The sequence below is a fragment of the Somniosus microcephalus genome, chromosome 17, assembly GCF_052327205.1.
Source record: "Somniosus microcephalus isolate GS21.2 chromosome 17, FLI_Smic_1.0, whole genome shotgun sequence".
In the NCBI taxonomy this organism is placed as follows: Eukaryota; Metazoa; Chordata; class Chondrichthyes; order Squaliformes; family Somniosidae; genus Somniosus; species Somniosus microcephalus.
The window spans coordinates 82,650,798-82,675,261 of NC_141003.1; the positions used below are offsets into that span (position 1 = coordinate 82,650,798).

General features: G+C 45.4%; 1 long non-coding RNA gene across 1 annotated transcript in view; it reads right to left on the reverse strand.

Annotated features, from left to right (window-relative positions):
* The window catches only part of LOC147105884 (uncharacterized), a 29,850-nt gene extending 11,479 nt beyond the window's left edge, over positions 1-18,371 (reverse strand). Inside the window, exon 1 of the long non-coding RNA XR_015081635.1 lies at positions 17,684-18,371. This is a non-coding gene — a long non-coding RNA (uncharacterized LOC147105884). The remainder of the gene's footprint in view (positions 1-17,683) is intronic.
* Positions 18,372-24,464: the final 6,093 nt, after the last annotated feature.

Here is a 24,464-nt window from a genome sequence, read left to right on the forward strand (position 1 = left end):
ATCACCATCATTCCACCCCTGTCACAGGCCATATCAGAGCAAAAAGCTGAAATGAGACATACGACAAAAGAATCCAAACTGAATTAATAAATTTATCAAAAATCAGTGAACACATATTGACACCAAAAATATTGTCTATTCACCCTTGTGCAATCCCTTAGTGCCTGTTGATACTATGCCTTTGCCTACTCTAGTGCTCCTACGCAGTGTTGGCCCAGTGGCTGCAGCACGGCTGGTGGAAGGCTGCTGAGTGTCCATGCGGGAGACTTCAGATGGCCTTGCAGGACATCCTCGACCAGCTCTGGGCCTGGAAGGGCCGGCTGTAGACTGCACCACCTCAGCATGGGCAGCAATCTGGGCTTACTGGATGACAGGCAGTGACAAGGACAATGGCGGAGTGCCAGCGGTGGGAGAAGGAATGCTGTCATCCTGAGAGAGGACAGCAGGTTCCTGCTCCACTGATCCACTGCCACTCCCTTGGGGCAGCACCTCAGCAGCCCTAACAATCTGTTGGAGCACAGATTGCTGGCCTGCTGCGAAACAGTGAAAGTCCCGGTCGACGGGGTAGACCCAGCCATGATGGCAGCAGTCAGAGTTTGTGTGGCATCAAGCTGATACTGCATGAGAGCAGTCTGAGATTGGATGCCACCAAGCATAGGCTGCATTACAGCACTAAGACGTTGCATTGCTTCTGCCTGTACTGCAATCGAATCTTCCAGATCGCCCATCACATGCGGCATCAGGTCTGGGTTGCCACGGTCTCTCTGGGAGTCTACCATCCTTTGCAGACTGGAAATGATGGGCTCCATTGTGCCTTGAGTCTTGTGCAATGTTGGAGGCGGACTCCTCCACGCTCTTTTCCATTGCCGAGAGGCTCGTGGGCACCTTTGCCATTGCACCTATCATCTCCGTGTGCCTGCCCATCACCCTTCTTCTATAGGCCTCCCCATCGAGGTCTTCATCTGAGTCCTGTGCAGCAGAACTCACACACAAACTCGCCCTCGGGGTGCTGGCCCCGAGCTACCCTTTCCCCCTGGCCTTGCTGCAGCCCGCTCATCCCCGGTGCCTCACTTTGTGTAGATGCCGCTACTATACTAGCCTCTATTTTCCCACATTACAACTGTGACTGCACTCCAAAAGTACTTCATTGGCTGTAAAGTGCTTTGAGACGTTTGGTGTTCATGAAAGGCGCTATATAAATCCAAGTCTTTCTTTCTTTTCTAAAGAACAAGTAGTGCCAGTGTCTGAGCTGGTGCCTGTGGGTGAGACGTGCAGTGACGCGGTGTGTTCTTCCTCCTCTTCTTCTCCCCCCTCGCTCTCTGCGGTGTCCTCAGGGACAGGCTGCTCAGGTGCTTGCTCATTATCTGAGTGGTAGGTTTGTGGAATTTGCTGCCCCAGAAAGCTGTGGAAGCTACATCATTAAATAAATTTAAAACAGAAATAGATAGTTTCCTAGAAGTAAAGGGAATAAAGGGTTACGGGGAGCGGGCAGGAAATTGGACATGAGTCTGGGTTCGGAATGGTCATGGCCCTGTGGGTAGTGGAGCGGGCCCAGGGGCCGTGTAGCCTTGTTCTGCTCCTACTGTGTTCTAATTCTGTTAGATTTCAGGAGATGGTTTTATTCCTGTTCCTGGCTGGGGTGGAGATCGCCTTTACAGAAGGTAAGTACTGTAGAAAATATAGGGACAGAGTGATCTCCTGGAAGAATTTCGATCGCCTAGATGGGTCGGAGAGGAATTTCCCAGATTTTTTTCTCCCAAATTGGCCATTGGGTCTTTATCTGGTTTTTCGCCTCTCCCGGGAGATCACATGGGTTCGGGTGGATGCAGAGTGATAGAAGATTTGAGGTTAGGATCAGATCAGCCATGATCTTATTGAATGGTGGAGCAGGCTCGAGGGGCCGATTGGCCTACTCCTGCTCCTATTTCTTATGTTCTTATGAAAGCACAAAGGCACAAGAGTCAGTTTAAGGTGAGGGGAGGGGGGCGGGAAGGGAGAAATGCATGCATACAGCATGATTAGCTGGAAAGTGCGAAACACTTGTGGGGTGAGGGGGAAGTGGGATGTGAGAAGAAGGAGTAGGAATGAGCATACCATTGTTGTGCCCAAGGGGGCCACCATCGCCAGTGGCCACGGCGCCCACCAGCTGGCGCCCAATAATCTGCAGCAAACTATTCTCCAGCGCAGACAGTAGTTGGGTGACGACTTGTCCCCCACCTGTGCGCTCCTGCTCCCTCCTGTTGTGAGCCACCTTGGCCTGCAAGAGAAAGGAAAGTGTGTGAGTGTGGAACAATGTGTTTGGGTGATGTGCCTGCCATAGTTGAATAGCTGTCATTGTGTGCAAGGTGTGAGATGTGGGTGTGAGTGTTGGTAGGTAGAGATTGTTGGTGGCTGAGTGCTGGGGGTGTGGTGCTTTGGGCAGTGTCTGAAGACTGTGGTTCAGATGGTGGTATGTAGCCTTTGTTGAAGCATTCACTCACCCTGACCACCCAAGTGAGGTCGTTAAATTTGTTCCTGCACTGTGTGTGGGTCCTGGAGACCACAGTGCTGCCCGAGATCTGCTACACTACCTCCCTCCACATGGTGTGGAAGACTTGTGGCAAGGGCCTCCTGTCACTTGCCGGGTAAAGCACCGCCCTCCGTCTCTCCATGGCGAACACTAACGTCTCCAATGCTTAATTGCAGAATCTGCGGACTCTCTCTCCGGGGCGTGGATCTGTCATGAGTACAGCTCCTTCAGTCCTTCGGCTCCTTGTCCTTGTCCTCCTGCTGCTGTTGCTTCTGCTTGCTGAGGCAGCTGCACAGCCAGCAATGCTGAGAATGAGGTTCTGCAGCATCAATGAACCTCCCCTTTAAGTACTGAAAAAAGCCTGTGGCAATCATGACTTGCCATTAGACTGCACCTGATATTGGTCCACCCTTTGAGTGTAACGCCAATGAGCTTTGGCTTTAAGACTTGAATTAGAACTCCAATCATTATCACATTGCTGTTTGTGGGAGCTTGCTGTTTGCAAATTGGCTGCTGTTTTTCCTACATTACGACAGTGACTACACTTCAAAAGTACTTCATTGGTTGTCAAGCAATTTGGGACATCTGATGGACGTGAAAGGCGTTAAGAACATAAGAACATAAGAAATAGGAGCAGGAGTCAGCCATTTGGCCCTTCGAGCCTGCTCCACCATTCAATAAGATCATGGCTGATCTTCTACCTCATCTCCACTTTCCTGCGCTATCCCCATATCCCTTGATTCCCTTAATATTCAAAAATCTATCGATCTCTGTCTTGAATATACCCAACGACTGAGCTTCCGCAGCCCTCTGGGGTAGAATTTCAATGATTCACCACCCTCCGAGTGAAGAAATTTCTCCTCATCTCAGTCCTAAATGGCCGACCCCTTATTCTGAGACTGTGACCCCTGGTTCTAGACTCCCCAGCCAGGGGAAACATCCTCCCTGCATCTACCCTGTCAAGCCCTGTAAGAATTTTGTATGTTTCAATGAGATTAGCTCTCATTCTTCTAAACTCTAGAGAATATAGGCCTAGTCTACTCAATCTCTCTGCATAGGACAATCCCCCCATCCCAGGAACCAGTCTGGTGAACCTTTGTTGCACTCCCTCTATGGCAAATATATCATTCTTTAGGTAAAAAAAAATGCTTAGGTGTCAAATTTTTTGTCTTTTAATACTCCTGTGAAGCGCCTTGGGATGTTTTACTATGTTAAAGGTGCTATATAAATACATGTTGGGTCCCCACGGGTAAGTACTTGCTGGGTACTCACCCGTAGGCCCAACGAAAGTGCCGGTTTCGTGCATGCACTGCGCATGTGCGGGAAACCGGAACTTCCGTTCCCTTAAAGGAAGGGGTTCACAGGTCGAATGCGTGCGCAGGAGAGGCAGCGCGTACGTCTGGAGCTTCCGTTTTTTTGCAGGTTTTTCCGGGAGGGTAAGTCTCCAGGAGCTATGCTTGTAAAAAGCAGTCGCAAGGCCTGCTTTTCACAAGGTAAGTGGTGAATTAAGTAAAATTAAAACTTTTTTCCACAGGTTTATTATTTTTAAATACTTTAAATAAAGGTAAGTTTATTTTTAGCCCCATTAGAAACTGTAAGTAAATTTTTCAAAAATTTAAATTATTATTTAAAATAGTTATTTTATGTAATTTATAGTTATTTTAAAATGTGATTAAAAAAAAAATATTTGAAGTTTTAGTTATGTTTTGGGGCTTATAGTATTTATAGTTTTGACAGCTCTTCCTGTCAAATTTATGAATGGGCATCCCCTGCTACCATTGGCTCTCCATGGCCCACGTGATCCCAGGGGACGCTTCGAACTAACTGCACCCCTGGGATACGCAAACACTGCGCGCCGGCAGTTGGAGGAGGCCCAGGATCGGAATCCCACGCGGGCCCACAGCACAACGGCCGGCGCACTAGGTAAGTGCAGGTCGGGGGCTTACACCCGCGGGAAGCCTCCAACCCGAATTTCTGGGCCAATAAATATTGTTTAAATGCAAGTCTTTCTTTTAATGTGAACAGACTACCAAGAAAAGCAAATAATGCTATGTCAATTCATCTTTTAAAAAGAGGCAGATAAATTCCTTTTCAGGAATAGGATAGAGGTTATGGGGATAAACACAGACAGCAATGGTCAAATGCATCATACAACATCCCTTGTGGTGAGACCATGGACTCTCATCATTTGAAAACACCCATCCAGGGTAGAGTAAGGCAGGTTGTCAGGTTGGATAGATGTCAGGAGTTTCCCTCATTATCATTGGAAGAGATTTTCTATCTGTCAGGAGATTAAATACATTGGCGAGAGACTGCAAGGAAGCAGATTGATGTCTGTGCGAGTAAAGGGGTTTGAGAAACCGAATAGGCTTTTCTTATCCCGTGATTTCTTCTGTTCTTAGCTCTAAGCCAATGGTTCTCATTATTACAACCCATGGGCCAAATGCAGCCCTTGGAAACCTCTGTTTCATTATATTTTACTGAAATCCCGAGGACAACCTTTGAGTGGCAGCTGAACAAGTCACTGCTTGGGTTTGCGGCCAAACATTAGTGAGTAAATCTGCTCCAAATATAATGAAGTTATTGCTTTTTATGCTCAACGTGAGATTTACTGGGTTCTCTTCAGATTCTGCAGAAGAAACGCTTCCACATGCATTCTAATGATTCATTTTATGGTTTTAAAAACTTGGAAGATGGCCAAACCCAGTTGCCCTTCCCCCCGCCCCCCCCCCCACACAACTAGGTTAAACTTCCTTAATTCATCTTTACGGCTCAATGATCTTTGATTGAAAGCTGTGACGATGTAAACCTTATGTCAGCTACTAACTGAAAATACACAACATTTATCATTGAAAGGGTGTTTGTTTCCCTCAAGCAGGCCTGCACTGAAAACCTAGATCAAAGATCCATATGGTTTCACAGGTGAGATAGCGCGTACGTGTTTATTGATTTATTGCTATATCCGCTCTCAATAGTTATGACACTTTCCTCTTACTCCAGAACTTCTACAGGAGGGCACAGCAGTTATTTTAAAATAACGCTCTCGTGGCGCCTGTTTAAGGGCATTTTGTTTTGCCTTCTCATCTCGCTCAGTCAAGAACTAGATGTGTGCAGAAGAGATAAAAATGTTCTTGAATGGATTTGCTGTTGTTTGTTTTTAAACAGAACATTCCCATTTTGTTTTTGGACTTTCAATTTGGGAACGTGTGTCATGTTACTGTCAAGTGTATATAGGATAAGGCTCATAGACAAAGGGAGCTCACATCCAAGTTGTTTTAATCATCAGACTGACAATTCGGACAAGTGATAGTTGGTTGCAGAATTCTCTTTTTTTTTCCGCTCAATTGGAAGAAGTTACAAGAGAACACATGGGGATCTATTTGCAGATTGTGCTTGAGCCTCACAAGCAAATGTGGAGTTAGGAGACTAAAGCAATCAAGTCGGAACCTGCAACTTGTCTTCTTTTGGTCCTGAGGTTTCTAACAGTTGTCTCCTTTGTTTGATGGGGTGTAACAATATAACAAGCGCAGCCTGCTGAATATTCAGTGAAACCTTCAAAGCTGTTCAATAGTCCATCAAAGCAGAGGAGATACACATGATATGTAAGTTGTCCATTTTACTTTTCTCTTGTTGTCGCTTTCACTGTGATTAGAATTGTTGGGATTGTTCTTGTTCAGTGACAAGTACACCTGCAGTTATTTCAGTCAGGTGTCAGAAGCGACTACAGAAAATATTATTTAGTCATTGAAGTTTTTCCCTAGTTTGCTTCTTAGTTTGGTACAATGCGTTATATTTATTGGCTTATAAGAATGTCATGAAATACCACCCCACCTCTAAAGCACATTGGCTCAAATCCTACAATGCATGTCATAGAGTCATAGAATCATGACGACACAGAAAGAGGCCATTCGGCCCATCGAGTCCGTGCCGGCTCTCTGCAGAGCAATCCAGTCAGTCCCATTCCCCTGCTCTATCCCCGCATCCCCAACTCTTGAAGCCTGCAGGAAGAAACAAAGGTAAGTAAACTTTTTCTAACACTTTCCACTTACCTCACATACTCATCCCTCCACACTTGCACCCATCACTTACCTTCACAGCGCACTTTTGCACCCCTCCGACCCCCGCAGGCCCACTGCTCACCTCGGTGACCCTGTTAACAGGCAGTTAAGATGCTGTAATCCCCTTCCCGCCTCCAAGGAGACGGGACCCGGTGCGGGACGGCTACCCGCCTCCTGACAGGATGGCATGGAGGCCAGTTGGGAGCAGGTTGGGGACCCGCCCCAAATTCTGCCATTTTCCCGGCAGTCCTGCCTCCATACCCGCCTCCCCAAGGCTGGCAAGATCGCGCCCCTTGAGTCATAACGGCACAGAAGGAGGCCATTCGGCCCATCGAGTTCATGCTGGCTCTCGCTGTAGAACAATCCAGCCAGTCCCATTCCCCCGCTCTATCCCCGTAGCCAAGCAAGTTTATTTCCCTCAAGTGCCTATCCAGTCTCCCCTTGAAAACAGGCTTCTCTAGGATTTTTTAACGCATTCCATATTCTATTCTCTTCAAATGGTTGACAAATACATTAAAATAATGCTACCTCAACACAGGTCGGGATCAAACACGGGGTCTTCATGGCTGGTATGGCTCAGCTAATCGCTTGTAAAACAAAATTATTGTAAAAGTATACCAGCATACCAGCAAGATAATGATGACAGCAATGAAATAGAACCAACCACTATTTAGAACAGTTCCTACAACAACAACATGCAATAATATAGCGCCTTTAATGTAGTAAAACGTTCCAAGGTGCTTCACAGGAGGATTACAAGACAAAAAAATTGACACCGAGCCTCATAAGGAGAAATTAGGGCAGGTGACCAAAAGCTTAGTCAAAGAGGTAGGTTTTAAGGAGCGTTTTAAAGGAGAGGTAGCGGGTCAGACAGGTTTAGGCAGGGAATTCCAGAGCTTAGGGCCTAGGCAACAGAAGGCACAGCCACCAATGGTTGAGCGATTATAATCGGGGATGTTCAAGAGGGCAGAATTAGAGGAGCGCAGATATCTCGGGGAGTTGTGGGGCTGAAGGAGATTACAGAGATAGGGAGGGGCGAGGCCATGGAGAGATTTGAAAACAAGGATGAGAATTTTAAAATCAAGGCGTTGCTTAACTGGGAGCCAATGTAAGTCAGCGAGCACAGGGGAGATGGGCGAATGGGACTTGGTGCGAGTTAGGACACGGGCAGCCGAGTTTTGGATGACCTCAAGTTTACGTAGGGTAGAATGTGGGAGGCCAGCCAGGAGTGCGTTGGAATAGTCAAGTCTAGAGGTAACAAAGGCATGGATGAGGGTTTCAGCAGCGGATGAGATGAGGCAAGGGCGGAGACGGGCGATGTTACGGAGGTGGAAGTAGGCGGTCTTTGTTATGCTGCGGATATGTGGTTGGAAGCTCATTTCAGGGTCAAATATGACACCAAGGTTGCGAACAGTGCGGTTCAGCCTCAGACAGATGTTAGGGAGAGGGATGGAGTCAGTGGCTCGGGAACGAAGTTTGTGGCGGGGACCGAAAACAATGGCTTCGGTCTTCCTAATATTTAATTGGAGAAAATTTCTGCTGATCCAGAACTGGATGTCGGACAAGAAATCTGACAATTTAGACACTGTAGAGGGGTCGAGAGAAGAAGTAGTGAGATAAAGCTGGGAGTCGTCAGTGTACATGTGGAAACTGACGCTGTGTTTTTGGATGATGTCGCCAAGGGGCAACATATAGATGAGAAATAGGAGGGGGCCAGGGATAGATCCTTGGGGGGACACCAGAGGTAACGATGCGGGAGCAGGAAGAGAAGCCATTGCAGGTGATTCTCTGGCTTTGATTAGATAGATAAGAATAGAACCAGGCGAGTGCAGTCCCACCCAGCTGGACGACGGTGGAGAGGCGTCGGAGGAGGATGGAGTGTTCAACCATGTTAAAGGCTGCAGACAAGTCAAGAAGGATGAGGAGGGATAGTTTACCTTTGTCGCAGTCACAAAGGATGCCATTTGTGGCTTTGATGAGAGCCGTTTCGGTACTGTGGCAAGGGCGGAAACCTGATTGGAGGGATTCAAACATGGAGTTGCGGGAACGGTGGGCATGGATTTGGGAGGCGACAACGGAAAGAGGAGGTAACTTGAAAATGCTGGCAAGAAATTATAGTTATGAGTCAATGAAGGACAATTCAGGATCATTATATTTCTCCATAAGACAGCAGTAGATCCCTCAACCCTGCAGGATAGATACTTTGAGTGCCACATAAATTATGTCCAATTAAAACATTAAAATCTAGTCAGCAAATTAGGATTGAGCACAAAAGAAGAATGGGGTCTGGGGTTGAAGTAAAACATGCTACAACAAAAGCCTACATTAATCTAGCACCTTTCACATAACAACCTATTCAAAGGCACTTTACAGTAAGTCCACATCGATGGTGAATAACATGGGACCTGCAAAATGTTAATGTCATGTGCAATTCTAAGTTGCTGCTGGCACTATGGAATCTGTCTCAGAAACAGGAACTAGAAACTGAAGACTATTAGAGCGCGGCCTCCACTTGAAGCTATTTGGTCATTTAAATGTGACATTGCTCTCCACTTCTTGCTTGCTCTGCACATCTCTCATGTGCTCTTTCCATTTCTGCTTGTACAGATGAGCGTTCCCTTATGCAAGGCAGAGAATACCAACATTCTTCATTGTTCATGCTAGTGCTGCCGAGTGTAGAATTATTTCACTGGTGACTAAACCCTGCTTAACGTAGTGTAACTGGCTCATTCACTCCTTGGGAGCAAGCAGAATTCGAACAGGCAGTTCAACAATGACTTGTTAAAAGTAGCACGTTAAATTGCTGGCATCTCACTACTCGGCATCTTAGGCATTTGTTGTAAATACTGTATAGGATATAATAATACTTATAAATCTATCTGGCTACATCTAGTGGCAGGAGGTCCTGCAGGCAACAGGAAAGTAGTTAATATAGAAAATAATCCTGCTTAATAAAATGTTCACATCATTGGTAAATTATCATTGATATTGAAGATATAATATAATTTTGTTAATATTTATGCAGAAGGAATGAGGGAGAAATACACTGATTCAGGAGCTGCTGTTCTTACCGCACTGAGGAGGTTGTTATGTTCATAAATAAATAGACGTTTTCATTATGAACAGCTAGCTTGAGCTAGTCATTTATTCAGCCATGTGGACTAGTGTACAGGCATCCATCTTGACTACTGCCTTGTGGGTAGCCCACTACTAAACATACAGCTCCACCTAGTGTACCATTCTAGAATGACATGTTACTGATCATTACAGAGGTCTTCTGCGAGGATGGAATAAAGGAACCAAGGAATCTTCAACTACAACTTGTGTTTATATAGTGCCTCTCACATAGAAGAACATCTCAGTGTGCTTTACAAGACAGAGAGGAGGATGCTAAGTAAAACTGAGATTGATAGATATTTGTTAGGCAAGGATATTAAGTGTTACGGAACCAAGGTGGGTGGATGGGGTTGAGATCCAAATCAGCCGTGATCTAATAGAGTGGCAGAACAAGCTCGAAGGGCTGAATGGCGTACCCCTTTTCCTATGTTCTTATGTCGCTATAATATGGGAGGGAGTAAAGAGGAACAATCCAAAAAAAATGGCTTAAAGGCTTTCGGAGGAAGGGAGAGTGGCAAATGTGTTTTTATATGGCACTTTTCACATCCTCAGGACATCTCAGAGTGCTTGACATAAATATTTTGAAGTGTAGTCACTGTTGTTATGTAGGGAAAGACATCAGCCAACTTGCGCACAGTCCCACACACATCAGACAAGATGAATGGCCAATTAATCTGTTTGGGTGGTGCTGGTAGAGGATTAATTGTTAGCTAGCACACCGGGTGAATGCCCCCTGCTCTTTTTTGGATAGTACCATTGGATTTTTTATGTTCTCCTGAACAGGCAGACAGGGCTTCAGTTTAATGTCTCATCCGAAAAATGGCATCTCCAATAATGCAGAACTCCATCAGCACGGCACTGAGATGCCAACAGAAGTTTCTGGAGTGGGGCTCAAACCCATAGAGGTAAGAGAGCTATCGCTACCATGGATTTTTCAGAGAGTTTCAAACATAGGGAGTGCATTGGATGGAAGATTAGCCTCTGTCTGTGGGGTAGAGGGAGTGAGGAATACTCTGCCATCCAAAGTCCGAGGAGCGTAAAGTGCGGCTGGGACGTACAGCTAGAGAAGATCAGCCAAGCAAGGCTGGTGGAACAAGAAAACTATAACAAGGTTCAAAAAGGGACGAGGCAAATTGCCGTCAGCAGATCGAAATCAGGGCTATTGGATTGAAATATACATCAAGGTAATCTTGTGGGAAATTGGATGGCTAAACAGAACAAATGGTCTAACCTGCCTGAAAATTGTTACTATGGGGAAGACCTCCATCCATTTCACACCTGAAAAGTGCAAAACCAGCCGTTGAGAACCTGGTGGGGACCTTGTGCACTAATTTGCCTGTCTGAATCGACTTTCCAGTAGGACTTTAAACGGGTGCCCAGCACTCCCGTCCAAAACGGGCGAGAGGCTGTTTAAATATGCAAATCGGGATCCTATGCCTGTGGGCAACCCATTATAGGAAGGATATCAGAGCCATGAGAAAGGTACAGAGATATCAGGAATTAACGGTTAAACCTATGAAGAAAGGCTTGAGGAATTGGGGGTTTTCACTGGACCAGGGAAGATTAAGAGGAGATCTAACGAAGTCTATCAACAGAATGGAAAATACTTCCAACCTGAGCAGTTGTCCATTAAAATCTGGTGCCATCCAACCTTTTTTCCAGCACACACCTAAAATCGTGTTGTATCATTCACATACTGTACTCACAGAATCATAGACATTTACGGCACAGAAGGAGGCCATTCGGCCCATCGTATCTGTGCCGGCCGAAAAAGAGCTCTCCAGCCTAATCCCACTTTCCAGCTCTTGGTCCGTAGCCCTGTAGGTTACGGCACTTCAGGTGAATATCCAAGTACTTATTAAATGTGATGAGGGTCTCTGCCTCTACCACCCTTTAAGGCAGTGAGTTCCAGACCCCCACCACCCTCTGGGTGAAAAAAGGTTCTCCCCAGCTCCCCTCTAATCCTTCTACCAATTACTTTAAATCCATGCCCCCTGGTTATTGACCTCTCTGCTAAGGGAAATAGGTCCTTCCTATCCACTCTATCTAGGCCCCTCATAATTTTATACACCTCAATCAAGTCTCCCCTCAACATCCTCTGTTCCAAAGAAAACAACCCCAGCCAATTGAATCTTTCCTCATAGCTAAAATTCTCCAGTCCTGCTCAAGTAAAAGAAAAAAAGAACGTAAATACTTGCATTTATTTAGCACTTTATCATATCTTTAAAACGTCTCCGAGCGCTTCATATAGTGAATAACTTTTTTTTTGAATGTCCATTATGTAATAAATGCAGCAGCCGGTAATGTCCCTCAAACAGCAATGGAACGAATGACCAGTTCATTCGCTCCCTTTCCATTGCCGTCCAGATCAGATCACTGACTAAGTATAATATGACAAAAACACTGGCTGTCAGCTACGCATTAGGGCAATAAACTTTCTGCTGATGGGATGTAGCACAGGAGGAGTTGGGATGATGCTTGGGGGGGCTTGAAAGAATCAATAATGAGGATCGTTGGGGCAGGTGGAGAAGGGAGCGTAATGAAGGTCTTAATAAGAGCAGTAGGCGTACAGATGGAATCCTGGAACATATGTGTGTTCCTAGCCTCCCCTTTTATGTTCCTCACAAGGAAATCTTTTTAACATAATTCCATTCAATTCACCCTTAATTGGCAATATAGCATTTTCTTTGTGCTTCAGAGGACATTACCTTTCTGCTGTGTTAGAGCTCCACTGAAAACCCACAAAAGCCTCACTAAAATTATATTAACATCTTTTAAGTTAAATAATAGCACATATCTCATTGTTTTGGGGATAATTACTAACTGCTCCACGGTTTTGCATTAAATTTCACATTTAAATTTTTTTTTATCGCACCTGCAATTTGTTTTCATTTTTTTTTAAAAACTTAATGTTACACAAAAAAGAAAGAAATGAAATCAAGTATTAATATCGCACACTTCTTCCCAGTAATTCCAAAGAAAGGTTTAATTCCCATATCAATTAACAAATAACCATTTCAATTACATCAACCACAGGACTAGTGTGAGAAGACACACACAGACAATTTAAGAAGGGAATGGTACATTACACCGTTAATCAAAGTGCGACATTTCTCTCCTCAAACGAGTCAAAAAAAAAGTACCTAGTACAAACAGCACATTTAGAAATCAGAAGCTACCCACTTAACTGCCAATTGAAACCTTGCCTCCGTTAAAGCAGATTTATTGTCACCAACATCAACTATTCTGTCAGAATCATACTAAATGGATCCATTCAATGGGTAATTTATAGACCAGAGAAATTACCACATCCATAAGACACTCACTGGTGTTTTCTTAATCTCTAGTAATTGGTAAATGATACTGGGCTGTTGACAATGGTCCAGGACCAGAGGCCTGTCTCTCATCATTATCAGGCAAGGCGTGACATGTGTAAGGAGTGCGGTTGTCAAAACAAATTCTGCACGGAATCTTTTTGCTTGCTAATTGCAGACAGTTGAAATCCTCCACAGTTTGCAGGCGTCTTCTGACAAGCTCCTGTTCCCTTCCTCCTCGCCGCCACACATGCTTTTGGGTGCCACTTGCTGGTGCTCCATGGCAGCCCCTTAAATTGGCCACAAAACTGCAACATGTTTCTAAATGGTGTGGAATTTACATACAACAACAACAACTTGTATTTATACAGCGCCTTTAACGTAGTTAAACGTCCCAAGGTGCTTCACAGGAGCGATTATCACACAAAATTTGACAGCGAGCCACATAAGGAGATATTAAGGCAGGTGACCAAAAGCTTGGTCAAAGAGGTAGGTTTTAAGGAGCTTCTTAAAGGAGGAGAGAGAGGTGGAGAGGTTTATGGAGGGAATTCCAGAGTTTAGGGCCCAGGCAACAGAGGGCACGGCCACCAATGGCTGAGCAATTAAAATCAGGGGTGCTCAAGAGGTCAGAATTGGAGGAGCGCAGATATCTTGGGTGGGTGGGGGCGGGGCGGGGCGGAGCGTGGTTGTGGGGCTGGAGGAGGTTACAGAGATAGGATGGGGTGAGGAGGCCATGGAGTGATGAGCCACATTGACTAACCAAATGTCAACCTTGGGATGATGACCTATCGCAATAGAAAAGGATCCCTGCCCTTGTAGTTTTTTTTGGTAGAGGGACTCTTACAGATTAACACTTGAAGCAAGCAATGTTACAGAATACAACCTTTGGATAGTAGAAGAGGGTCACTTTTTATTGGCATTTCAATGTTTCATACATCCTTTTCTTTTTTTTATTGCAAGTCATTTACATTTCCCTTTCCTTCTCTCACACCAAGCTGTGCATAATATTTCAGGTGAAAGGGTCAGGCAGTGGCCTCCCACTTGGTTCCTGTAGGTGACTGATGAGCTGTGGGTGTGAATGGCCTAGGGGGACTTACTCTCTATTTCTCTCTGGTAGCCTCTGGTGGGCACATCCCTTAGCAGCACTACTGAAATTACTGAAACAGTGTACGGAGACTCCTCTATTAAAATCCACATTCTCCAACTCCACAGCACAATGATCGGGTGCTTCTGTGTGCTGTAACACGGTAAGGCAACCTTCATCTTCAAAACTAAAGAAGCCATATAAATCACACAGTAGCACAACAACAACAACAACTTGTATTTATATAGCGCCTTTAATGTAGTAAAACGTCCCAAGGCGCTGCACAGGGGTATTTTAAGACAAGAAATTTGACACATAAGGATAAATTAGGGCAGGTGACCAAAGGTTTGGTCAAAGAGGTAGGTTTTAAGAAGCATCTTAAAGGAGGAGAGAGAGGTAGCGAGGCGGCGAGGTTTAAGCAGGGAATTCCAGAGCTTAGGGCCTAGACAACAGAAGGCACGGCCGCCAATGGTGGGGTGATTATAATCAGAGATGCTCAAGAGGGCAGAATTAGAGGAGCGCAGATATCTCGGGGGGTGGGGGGGGGGGGGGTTGTGGGGCTGAAGGAGATTACAGAGATAGGGAGGGGGCGAGGCCATGGAGGGATTTGAAATCAAGGATGAGAATTTTGAAATCGAGGCGCTGCTTAACCGGGAGCCAATGTAGTTCAGTGAGCACTGGGGGTGATGGGCAAACGGGACTTGGTACGAGTTAGGACACGGGCAACCGAGTTTTGGATCACCTCCACTTTACTTAGGGTGGAATATGGCAGCATAAGGCATTATAAACTCAGAGGCATATCTGCACCATTTTGGACGTAATCTCTATATAATCAGCTACATATGAATCTCCAAGGAATTTCTCAATTAACATACAGATTATACTGGTGATTGCTCAAAGTTTTATATAATGAACCCCAGAAATGTTATAAGATTCAGTGAAGGACGTCAATAAACTAATTACTACCAAATGTCCCACATTACAACAGTGGCTACACTTCAAAAAGTACTTCATAGGCTGTAAAGTGCTTTGGAGCATCCTGAAGCATTGAAAGGCGCTATATAAATGCGAGGCTTTCATTCTTACTACAGGAAACTCTCTTTTAACCGGCAAAATTCAGGAGTCAGTTCAGTTAAGTTTTACTATATATTAGTGGCCGTGTAACCGGGGTTCCTGGATCTGTGGCCGTGTAACCGGGGTTCCTGGATCTGTGGCCGTATAACCGGGGTTCCTGCACCTGTGGCCGTGTAACCGAGGTTCCTGCACCTGTGGCCGTGTAACCGGGGTTCCTGCGCCTGTGGCTGTGTAACCGGGGTTCCTGCACCTGTGGCCGTGTAACCGGGGTTCCTGCACCTGTGGCCGTGCAACAGGGTCTCCTGCACCTGTGGCCGTGTAACCGGGGTTCCTGCACCTGTGGCCGTGTAACCGGGGTTCCTGCACCTGTGGCCGTGTAACCGGGGTTCCTGGATCTGTGGCCGTGTAACTGGGGTTCCTGCACCTGTGGCCGTGTAACTGGGGTTCCTGCACCTGTGGCCATGTAACCGGGGTTCCTGCGCCTGTGGCCGTGTAACCGGGGTTCCTGCACCTGTGGCCGTGTAACCGGGGTTCCTGGATCTGTGGCTGTGTAACCGGGGTTCCTGCACCTGTGGCCGTGTAACCGGGGTTCCTGTACCTGTGGCCGTGTAACCGGGGTTCCTGTACCTGTGACCGTGTAACCAGGGTTCCTGGATCTGTGGCCGTGTAACTGGGGTTCCTGCACCTGTGGCCGTGTAACGGAGGTTCCTGCACCTGTGGCCATGCAACAGGGACTCCTGGATCTGTGGCCGTGCAACAGGGATGCCTGGATCTATGGCCGTGTAACTGGGACTCCTGCACAAGTGCCGTGTAACCGGGGCTCCTGCACAAGTGCCGTGTAACCGGGGCTCCTGCACCGGTGGCCGTGTACGGGGCTCTCGTACCTTGGTAAGTGTACCACGCTGTAATCCGGACCTTTTGATCAACCGGCACCACACCGGTCCCGTCGGTGCTGGATAAAAAAGAGGTGCCTGGTAGTGCTAAAATAAGTTTGGAATAATGCAATGCAAACTGGTTGCTGAACACTATCACAATTGCCTTTTTCTACGGCTATATTGATTCTGCACAGCTGCAGTAATGGTGATGCATTACTAGGCCCAGGCTCTGCCATGGAAACACCAGCAAAATAATTAATATAATATAAATACATCACTGAATAAAGGACGGAGTAACCCCAATCTGTCACTGGACGAAAGTCTTACACAGTTGGTCAGGTCCTGAGCTCAGTCAGATTGTTGAGCGATGTACTCAGTAGATGGACGGTATTTCCCTTGAGTTGAAGGGTGACTCGATCCTATGCTACTGCAATGTGCCTCATAGCGACAGGTTACGGAACAAAATTGGCAAAGACCTGGTAACAAGTCAGGTGCCTCGTCCTCTTTTGAGGCAGAACTTGCTCTCAGCGATATGTGTAACAAACGTGGTCTTCCCCTCTAGCCTCGCTAGGCTATTTTAATGCATATTCTATGCTCTTTAAATGATAAACAAATACATTCAAATAATGGACAGAAGAATTTCCGTCGAATGCAACACATTTATTGCAAGAATCACTGCAAAAGTGATTTAGGGAAAATCCCACTTAAAAAATGAATGGTAACTAAAACCTCTGGATTACTGGGACACAGCCTCAACTCCCAGGACTAGATTTCATGGAACTATTACTGCTGCTTAAGTAGATCTGATAGCTAGTCTTGGGAAGTTTAATGTTCAGTTGGACTGTGCTTATTAAAAAAGCAAGAGAAGACCGAGCTTGCATACTTCCACCAACCCTAAGGCTTCCTCTCCGCTAGTAGTTAAAGGCCGTATTGCCTTCCTGATGGCCTGCACAACACACATTAAAGAATGTGACAAGATAGTCTCAGTGGGCAACACTCTTGCCTCTGAGTCAGAAGATTGCTGGTTCAAGTCCCACTCCCGAGACTCAAGCTCAAGAATCTAGGCTGACAGTCCAGTGCGGTGCTGAGGGAGCGCTGCACTGTCGGAGGTGCCGTCTTTCGGATGAGACGTTAATCCGAGGCCCTGTCTCCACTCTCAGGTGGATGTAAAAGATCCCACGGCACTATTTCAAAGAAGTGCAGGGGAGTTCTCCCCAGTGTCCTGGGGCCAATATTTATCCCTCAATTAACATCACTAAAAAACAGATTACCTGGTCATTATCACATTGCAGTTTGTGGGAGCTTGCTGTGCGCAAATTGGCTGCTGCGTTTCCCACATTACAACAGTGACTACACTTCACAAAGTACTTCATTGGCTGTAAAGCGCTTTGGGATGTCCGGTGGTCGTGAAAGGTGCTATATATAAATGCAAGTCTTTTGACATTTTTTTTGCTTTCCGGGCTTTACTGTATTTCGAGATCTGTGTTTGCCCAGCCACACTTTCCTCTGCTTGTAATTGCATTCAGTGGGATTTGGGCAGATCGCAGGCGACAGCAGTTACAAAATGCCCAGACGATATTTGTGCCTGTCTCTGCAGCTTGTTCTTATTGCTTTACAAGTGTCCACAAAGAAGCCATACATCCATCACTCACCAGCTTGCATTATTTCGGTGTAAATTGGGCCTTCCTTCATATTTCTCTCCACCTTGAAGTCAATTAGGAACAGAACAAAAGCTGCTGCTGCAATCGCAATTATTTTAGGTATCTTTTGGCCGCAAAAGGGTTGCTGATGTCACCCTGCAGGACTTTATTTAGGTCTGTAGGAAGCAGTAGAATATAGCCTTTGACCCCCATAGTGATAGGATTCCACAGCATACTTTTAGGCCCTTCCAATGGTGTGTCCCAGAGGATTATGTGGACAAGTAGTTCAGGTTTTGCTTTCGGAGCACCTAAAACCTCTGGGGGCGGGGGGGTGTAGAAATTAGTCTCGGATGGTGGCGCAGCGCGGGCGGGATCGGATTGGCTGCCCGTTACTCACAGCGCCTGATGTTCAATTCCATCGACTGTGACCGGATGCTGTCCGCTTTCAGTGCCACCGCCCGAGATGAACTTCTATCCCCCCCCCGGTGTTCGAAGCCAGTATCGATCCTAAGCATGGATGTGTAACCGGCAAGTTTTCACACACCCTTGACCTTCTGCTCGGCCAACAGAAAGGAAGCATATTTAAAAAAAAATGACAAAAGATTTAGAAGGCGGGGCGGAATGGGGAAGCGAGAACCGATGGGAATCGGACGCGGATCTATGCTGCCTGTTTCCCCACCCTAATTGCACAGAGCTCAATCTTCCAGTTGGGCTGGCCTAAAGTGGTCATGCATATTCTGTGCGAGAGATTTATTTAAATAGCATAATGTATGTTAATTATATTGAAATGAGGCTGCGTGCGATCTCCTGGTGTTCTCAGGGGAGCGTGCGCATGCAAAATGGGCGATGCAAGAAAGGTACCTGCTGGGTTTTCAGAAAGTCAATATTTAAAGCTATATTGCTAGATTTTTCATTGCTGTAGAATAATTTTTTAACGGGTTGAGTGTTCCTTCCTAGATCAAATTTTTAGAGTTAGAAGAAGCCCCACCTAAGCCACTGGAGTTTACAGCATAGTTGGAGGCCATTTGGCCCCTCGAGCCTTTGGTCTTTGCCTCAGCCGTTCCCCGTGTCAGCCGTGGCTCAGTGGGCAGCACCCTCGCCTCTGAGTCAGAAAGTTGTGGGTTCATAGTCCCACGCCAGAGACTGGAGCAGTAAAAGGTAGACTGCTCAGGCAGTGCTGAGGGAGTGCTGCACTGTCAGAGGTGCCGTCTTTCAGGTGAGATGTTAAACCCGTCTGCTCTCTCAGGTGGATGTAAAAGATCCCACAGCACTATTTCAAAGAAGAGCTGGGGAGTTCTCCCCGGTGTCCTGGCCAATATTTATTCCCCAATCAACATCACTAAAACAGATTATCTGGTCATTATCACATTGCTGTTTGTGGGAGCTTGCTGTGCGCAAATTGGCTGCCATGTTTCCTACATTACAACAGTGACTACACTTCAAAAAGTACTTCATTGGCTGTAAAGCGCTTTGGGACGTCTTGAGGTCATGAAAGGCACTATATAAATGCAAGTCTTTCTTTTTTGTCTTTCAAAGCATTCCATGCTCTAACAGTCCTCTACATAAAGATATTTATCCTAACATCTCTCCATCATAATTTTACATTGATGGCCCCGCATCACAGACTCCTCAACTGGACAAAATAATCTTTCCTATTATCCATATTAAAACTCTTCACTATTTTAAATACATAGATACGAACATATGAAAATGACCAATAGCCTGTCCCATATGGTCGTGATGCCTTATGCATCACAGTACAGACACTCCCTACCCACCCAGAGCCATTTGATCTCCTGGGAGAGGCAGAAAAATCAAATAAAAACCCAGACCAATTAGGGGGAAAAATCATGGAAAATTCCTCACTGGCCCTTTAAACAATCAAAACTAATCCAGGAGATCACATTGACATTTATATGATAGGGCACCCATCTCTATTAAATCACCTCTTACCCATCTTGGCGCAAGTGGAACTAGTCCCAGTATCTCAAGCCTCTTCTCAGGACTATAGTTTCCCACTCCTGGCATCACCCTGGTGAACCTACTCTGTATGTTCTCTATGGCTTTACCGTCCTTTCTATAATAGGGCCCTCCACTAAAATAGCAGACAGGAGAATGTTATAGAAATGTGTTCGTCTACCAATATCTCAAACCGTAACTTCTAGGCTATGGACACCTATCTCCCAATAGATCAGAGGGCACAAGAGCATATCTTTCCCTCCCCCCACCCCCCCATCCCAGCTAGCTCCTCAGATACTTGCCACAGTATTCCTTCTTCACTGGGACTAGGCATCTACCAAGAGTGTAAAAATAGCCTGAGAATATGGACCCATCGCCATTGTCCACTTACTGCTTGCTGGTTCGTATCCTCCACCCTCAGTAAATTTCAGCTCATACAAAACTCTGCTGCACATCTCCTATTTTGCATAAAGTCCCATCACCCATGTCCTTACTAGCCTACATTGGGTCCCAGCTCCGAATTTAAAATTCTTATATTCATGTTTAAATCCCTTCATGCACTCATCCCTCCCTATCTCTGTAACCTCCTCCAACCTTAGAATCCCAACAAATTCTCCGCTCCTCTGACCCTGACCCCCATTGCCCAACTATTGGCGGCCGTGCCTTTATACGCCTAGAACGTTCTGAAACTGCTTGCTTAAACCCCCGCCAACTCTCCCTCTTCCTGTAAGACTTTCCTTAACAACCCCTCATCCAACTTGTTGGCTAAAATTTTGGTCACGCCCTACTAATATCTCCTTGCTTTGACCCAGTATCCATTATTTGGATTATGCCTCTATGAAATGCCTTAGGACATTTTTCTACGTTAATGGCACTATACATGCATGCAAGCTGTTGTTAGTTCATTCATATTCATGATACAGTACATGAGAAACAAGAGTCCCATGTTCAAGGTTGCCCAACAGTTGTTTCAAGGAGTTAATGTTGAATAAAAGGTTAGTGGAGTAATGATGTCTGGCTATAAATGTTTAATAACTATGACACAATATGGGATTTTCTAAATGTGCAAGAGGCATATTGTACCAGAATGTGAAAACAACACTATTATTTTTTTCCCTGTAGGCAGGCTATTCAAAATGGGCACCTCCTTTTTTACAGGGCTTAATTAACATGGCAAATGGCTAGATCTAACAGTGGCTGATATTATGTAGTCGGCTGTCTGCGGTTTGTCATGCAGATTGCGCTGAGGTTGCTCTTCTTAGCTACATCTTTCATCTTCCACGCAGTTCAAGTATGAGTTGTACAGGGCCTTGGTGAGACCGCACCTTGAGTATTGTGTGCAGTTTTGGTCGCCTTATGTGAGGAAGGATGTTCTTGCCATGGAGGGAGTGCAGCAATGATTCACCAGACTGATACCTGGGATGGCAGGAATGACGTATGGAGAGAGATTGGGTCGATTGGGCTTGTACTCGCTGGAGTTTAGAAGAATGAGAGGGGATCTCATTGAAACTTATAAAATTCTAACAGGACTAGACAGACTAGATGCAGGAAGGATGTTCCCGATGGTCGGAGAGTCCAGAACCAGGGGTCACAGTCTAAGGATAAGGGGTAAGCCATTTAGGACGGAGATGAGGAGGAATTTCTTCACCCAGAGAGTGGTGAACGTGTGGAATTCTCTACCACAGAAGGCAGTTGAGGCCAATTCATTAAATATATTCAAGAAGGAGTTAGATATATTTCTTAAGGCTAAAGGGATCAAGGGATATGGGGAGAAAGCAGGGACAGGGTACTGAATTTGGATGATCAGCCATGATCTCATTAAATGGCGGAACAGGCTCGAGGGGCCAAATGGCCTACTCCTGCTCCTATCTTCTATGTTTCTATGAAATACACTTACAACATGTAGGTGCTGCCTCCCTCCACGTGCATCCCCTTCCATCCAGAAAGATGAAGTATTTGCTGCTTTGCATCTTTCTGTAGCCAATAGGGTGAAGCCACCTATGCTTTCACTGAACAGGAGGGTTTACAGCAATGTAGCTGAAAAGAAAGAAAGACTTGCATTTCTATAGCTCCTTTCATGACCACCAGACATCTCAAAGCACTTTACAGCCAATGAAGTACTTTTTGAAGTGTAGTCACTATTGTAATGTGGGAAACGCAGCGGCCAATTTGCGCACAGAAATGTCCCACAAACAGCAATGTGATAATGACCAGATAATCTGTTTTAATGATGTTGGTTGAGGGATAAAAATTCGACAGGACACCGGGGAGAACTCCCCTGCTCTTCTTCGAAATAGTGCCGTGGGATCTTTTACATCTGCCTGAGAGAGCAGACAGGGCCTCGGTTTAACGTCTCGTCTGAAAGACGGCACCTCCAACACTGCAACGCTCCCTCAGCACTGCCCTGGAGTGTCAGCCTAGATTTATGTGCTCAAGTCCCTGGAGTGGGGACTTGAACCCACAACCTTCTGACTCAGAGGCTGCCAACTGAACCACAGCTGACACAACTTCTGGTTAGGAGTATGAGGACAGTCCAAACCAAAACAAAAACGGTTGAAAAGGATGATGTAATGCCTTCCTACCCTAAGATGGATCACCTTATTTCAAGCAGGGTGAGCACGACGCCAGGTCTAGCCTCTCTGATTGCTGTAATGGAGCCCTTCTCTTTCTTGGCAATGTCTTAATTAACAATCAAACCGAGAACAGGTAAAACAGACTCAACTGAGGCATACAAGCTTGAATTACATGGAGCCCCTGAGACACAAGCATTAGCTCAGGAGTCAAGTACTTGATCAATTGACTTTATAAGACTTCCTCATCAAAACAGAGAGAGGGAGGGAGAGAGAAAAAAAACCCAACCGACTAAAAGACTGAAGAAAAATCTTACACTTTACCAAATAATTGCTTTCAGGTGATAATGTATGCAGATAGATGGTTGGTCGCTTGCCTGAGCAGATTGCAATGGAACACCATTTGCAATACAAGCACATCTCCATGTCTTTACTATTTGCCCATGGGAACAGTCTCAGATGGCTGTTACAGACAGGTAGCTTTGGGTAAGGTTTTCTGGGATTTCATTATACCTGCTCCTGAGACTGTAGCTTAGTTTGTGCCAATAATTTGTGCTGTAATTTAGATCATTATAAATAATATGGGTAGAGAAAAAAAGCACAAACATAAAAAACTACAGCACTGACTGAACTATTATAAATATAAGACAAGTACTGTCGGGCTTAATGGGAGGTGAACGCTTAATCCTTGCACCATTAATTGAAGCATCGACTTATTTAAAATAAATGCATGAAGTATTCATCACCGATTGTCGCCAACTAATTACTAGCCTATAAACTTGTGACAAGGGTATATATATTGTTGGTTTGAGAGATGTGCCTTTTCAAACTGAGAATCATTGAAGTTCCAACTTTAGAAGACATTTCTGATTCTAGTTCTTTTAAAAAAAGACTTGTATTTATACAGCATCCTTCAGGATGTACCAAAGCACTTTACAGCTAATGAAGTACTTTGTGAAGTGTAGTCACTGTTGTAATGTAGGAAACGCAGCAGCCAATTTGAGCACAGCAAGCTACCACAAACAGCAATGTGATAATGACCAGATAATCTGTTTTTGTTATGTAGATTGATGGATAAATATTGGCCACAGGACACCAAGGATAACTCCCCTACTCTTCTTTGAAATAGTGCCGTGGAATCTTTTACATCCACCTGAGAGAGCAGACAGGGCCTCGGTGTAACGTCTCATCTGAATGACTGCACCTCTGACAGTGCAGCACTGGGAGTATCAGCTTAGATTTTTATACTCAAGTCTCAGTGAGAGTGGGACGTGAACCTACAACCTTCATGACTCAGAGGTGCGATGCTACCCACTGAGCCACACCTGACAACTATATAAACATATCCAAAATCCAGCCCTACACTAAATATTTAGTAACAAAGGTTGCACTTGTTACAAATCTATGCACAGCATGCCTTCCGGTACATAGAAAACAAAGATAGCCTTTTTAAAAAGGAATATTGCTATCAGCTACTGTAAGATTTACATTCTAAACTTTTACTATTATTGAAAAAAACTATTATAATTGAAAAGCTCTGAGACACACAGTGTTAGACACCACCAAGGCTGGAAAGAGTTGGAGGGAAGATAAGGTGAATTAAGAATTTCCATTTGGAAAATGGATAATGTGTTTTAAAAATCAATAAAGAATAAAAGAAAAACTTTCATTTAATATAGTGCCTCTCACATCTTCAGGATGTCCCAAAACACTTCACAACTGATGAATTACTTTTTGAAGTGGCGTCACTGCTGTTATGCAGGCGAGTGTGGCGACCAACTTGCATAATCCACGGTCCCACAAACAGCCAAATAGGTAAGTGACCAGTTAATCTGCTTCGGTGTGGGTTGAACGATAAATGTTGTCCAGGATTCTGGGAGAACTCCCCAGCTCTTCTTCAAATACTGCCATGGGTTCTTTTACATCCAGCTGAACAAGCAGACGAGGCTTTGGTTTAATGTCTCGTCCGAAAAAATGCCACCATCACTACTGCACTTAGTGTCAGCCTGGATTATGTGCAGTAGGTTGTAGAAGGAAAGAGTGAGGGAGGTAAGGAGTCCCACGGTCTTCAGGTCCTGGGACAGAGTGAGTTACAGTAGATGCCAATGCAATGAGTCTTGCTTGCAAAACAGCGAAGAAGTAGAGAGGAGGAAAAGCAGGTAAGACAGTTTAATGGGGGAAAAATTCAGTATCGCCCCGTTTGGGGCGCCATTATCGGCCGTGCGCAAAGTTCAGCGCCTGGCGCTAATTATCGCCTCCGATGG